Source organism: Carcharhinus amblyrhynchos, chromosome 2 (genome assembly GCF_965287045.1).
Source record: "Carcharhinus amblyrhynchos chromosome 2, sCarAmb.v2.hapA, whole genome shotgun sequence".
Lineage (NCBI taxonomy): Eukaryota > Metazoa > Chordata > Chondrichthyes > Carcharhiniformes > Carcharhinidae > Carcharhinus > Carcharhinus amblyrhynchos.
The window spans coordinates 86,997,380-87,001,489 of NC_137325.1; positions in this window are offsets into that span (position 1 = coordinate 86,997,380).

The following is a 4,110-nucleotide window of genomic DNA, read 5'->3' on the forward strand; positions in this document are numbered from 1 at the left end:
AATCAAGCAGACTAATTCTGGATGATGTTAAGCTTCTTGATTGTTGTTGGAGCTGCACTCATCCAGAAAATGGAGAGTATTCATCACTGTCCTGACTTGTATCTTGTAGATGGTGGACAGGCTTCAAGTAAGTCAGGAGGTGAACTATTCTCCACAGAATCCCCAGACTCTGAGCTGCTCTTGTAACTGCACTTTTTACATGACTGGTCCAATTCAATTTCTGGTCAATAGTAACCCCAAGACGTTGATGGTGGAGGATTCAGTGATATTTGATTTGTTATTATCACATGTATTTGTATACAGTGACAAGTATTTATTCTTGTGCACTATACAGACAAAGAATACCATACATAAGGAAGGAAAGGAGACAGTGCAGAATGTAGTGTTATACTCATAGCTAGGGTAGAGAGAATGATCAATTTAATGAGGTAGGTTCATTCAAAAGTATGATGACAGCAGGGAAGACGCTGTTTTTGAGTCGGTTGGTACGTGTCCTCAGACTTTTGTATCTTTTTCCCAATGGAAGAAGGTGGAAGAGAGTATGTCTGGAGTGCGTAGGGTCCTTGATTATGCTGGCTGCTTTTCCAAGGCAGCAGGAAGTGTAGTCAGTGTTAATGGATGGGAGGCTGGTTTGAGTGATGGACTGGGCTTCATTCACAGCCCTTTGTAGTTTTTTGCAGTCTTGGACAGAACAGGAGCCATACTAAGCTTATGTTCAAGTTTATTTATTATTGTCAAAAGTCAGCTGACATTAACACTGTAATGAAGTTACTGTGAAAATCCCTGAGTTGTCACACTCCAGTTCCTGTTCAGATACAGAGGGAGAAATTAGCATGGCCAATGCACCGAACCAGCACGTCTTTCGGACTGCGGGAGGAAACCTACGAGACACAGGGAGAATGTGCAGACTCCACACTGACAGTGACCCAAGGGGGATTGAATCTCAGTCCCTGGCGCTGTGAGGCAGCAGTGCTAACCTGTGATACAACCGGAAAGAATGCTCCCTATGGGGCATCTTTACAAATTGGTGAGAGTTGTAGCAGACATGCCAAATTTCCTTAGTCTTCTGAGAAAGTAGAGGCATTGATGGTTTTCTTAACTATGGTGTCTGCATGGAGAGACCAGGACAGGTTGTTGGTGATCTAGACACCTAAAAACTTGAAGCTTTTGACTATCCCTACTTCATCCCCATTAATGTAGACAAGGACATGCCCTCCACAACGCTTCCTGAAATCGATGACTACCTTCTTTGTTTTGTTGGCATTGAGGCAGATTATAGTCGTCACATCAATTCACCAGATTCTCCATCTCTTTCCTGTACTGTGTTTCATCATTGTTAGAGATCTGACCCAGTGGTGGTAACACTAATGAATAGTTTGGTTCTCTCTTATTGGAGATGGTCATTGCCTGGCACTTGTGTGGAGTGAATGCTACTTGTCACTTATCAGCCCAAGCCTGAATATTGTGCTGGTCTTACTGCATATGGGCATGGATGTCTTCAGTATCTGAAAAGTTGTCAATAGTGCCCAATATTACAATTGTCTAATAGGTTTGAGGCTCTTGCAGCTTGGATGAGAGCAAGGGCTGCAGGGCAAATGCGTAAACTGACCATAATTTAATATCCAAATTTTATTGGTAAACTCACCTTTCTTTCCAAAAACTATAGCCATAGAGAAACTGTGCAGGTCGGAGGCTCAGAATCCTATCACAAGTAACCCATATGGCTCCCCCAAAGTCTGTCCACAATCTAGAAGGCACAAATTAGGTTTGCAATGGAAAATCCCTACTTACTTGGTTGAGTTCAGCTCCAACAAAACTCAAGAAACTTGACACATTTCAGCACAAAGCAGCCCACTTAATTGGCACTCCACACACAAACATTCACTCCCTCCATCACTGCCACACATTGGCAGCTGTGTGCACCATTCATAAGATGTACTGCAGGATCTCAGCAAAACTCCTCAGAGAGCATCTTCCAAACACACAACTCGTGCCATCTAGAAGGTAAAGGGCAGCAGATACATGGGCATGCTATCACTTGCAAGTTCACCTTATGTTGCCATTCTGTCACTGTTGTTGAATCAAAATGCCAGAGTTCCTTCCCTAACAGCACTGTGGGTGTACTATGGATCACAGCAGTTCAAGAGAGCAGCTTACCACCATTTTCTAAAGAGCATTCATGGATTGGCCTAGCTGGTGACATCCTCATCCCATGAATGACTATCAAAAAAAGGCACCTGTGTATATTCAAGGCTCCAAGGTGACCAAGGATGGAAACTAAATATTGAGGGCTATTCAGTGTTTAGGAAGGACTGACAGAATCAAATCAAATCAGAAAGGAAAAGGTGGTGGAGTTGCATTGTTGATGAAAGAAGATATTGATACAATACTTGTATGCCTGCCATTACCTGTTCACTGTCCTTCCTTTCAGTAATGTTTCCCAGTCCATTATAGCCATTTCATGTCTCATACCATCATAGTTACCTTTATTGAGATTCAGAACTCTTGTCTCAGAATCAACTGTGTCACTATCCAACTTGTCAAAAATTTTTGTCATATTCTGGTCACTCATCTCCAAGGGTTCTCTCACAACCAAATTGCCAACTTATCCTCTCTCATTGCACAATATCCAGTCCAAAGTGGTCTGTCCCCTTGTTGGTTCCTCAACAAACTCATCCAGAAAGCCACCCCGTATGCACAGACGATGTGGAATCAGTACAGACTGAGTCAAGAAACACCAAAGGGCAAAAACAATTGTGGGGTGGTATACACACCAAACCTTAGTGCTAATGTTGGCAATAGCAATATTCAGGAAATCAGATGCATGTGTCAAAGGAGCATATCTGATTAAGGGTGACTTTAATTTGAATACAGATTGGGAAAGTCAAATTAATCACAGTACAATAGGGGAGAAATTTATGGAGTGCATACGGGATGGCTTTCTGGATGAGTATGTTGAGGAACCAACAAGGGGACAGACCACTTTGGACTGGATATTGTGCAATGAGAGAGGATGAGTTGGCAATTTAGTTGTGAGAGAACCCTTGGAGATGAGTGACCAGAATATGACAAAATTTTTTGTCAAGTTGTATAGTGACACAGTTGATTCTGAGACAAAAGTTCTGAATCTCAATAAAGGTAACTATGATGGTATGAGACATGAAATGGCTATAATGGACTGGGAAACATTACTGAAAGGAAGGACAGTGAACAAGTAATGGCAGGCATACAAGACACAAATAGGTGAACCCCAAAAGTTGTTTATTCCTATTTGGCATAAGAATGGAAAGAGAACTGTGGCCAAACCATGGCTTACAAGGAAATTAGAGACAGAATTAGATCTAAAGAAGAGGCATATAAATTGGCAAGAGGAAGCACTAGATATGAGGATTGGGAGCAGTTTAAAATTCAACAAATGAAGACAAAGGGATTGATTAAGGGGAAAATATAGTATGAAAATAAGCTAACGGGGAATATAAAAACTGATTGTAAAAATTTCTATAGGTATGGAAGGAGAAAAAGATTAACAAAAATAAATGTAGGCACTTTACAGTCATAAGTGGGAGAATTCATAATGGGGAACAAAGAAATGGCTGGGGAAATAAATTTGTTCTTTGGTTATATCTTCACAAAGGAAGACATGAAGTACCAGAAGTTCTGAAAGAAACAAGTTTTAGTAGGAAGCTGAAGAAAATCAATATTTGTAGAGAAATGGCTTTTAAGAAATTGATGGGATTGATGGCAGATAAATCTCTATTGTCTGATAATCTTCATCCCAGTGTACTTAAGGAAGTGGCCCTAGAAATAGTAGAACCACTTATGATAATTTTCCAAAGTTCTTCAGACTCAGGGCTGGTTCCTACAGATTGGAGGGTAGCTAATGTAAGCCAGGTATTCAAGAAGACAGGTAAAGAGAAAATAGGGAACTAGACCAGTGAGCCTAACATCAATATTGGAGAAGTTGCTGAAGTCCATTATCCAGGATTTCATAGTTCAGTATTTGGAAGGCAGTTTTGTAATCTGACAAAGTCAGCATGGATTTACAAAAGGGAAATCATTCTTGATGAATTTTTTGAGGCTGTAATTAGTAGAATTGATCAAGGGTAACCT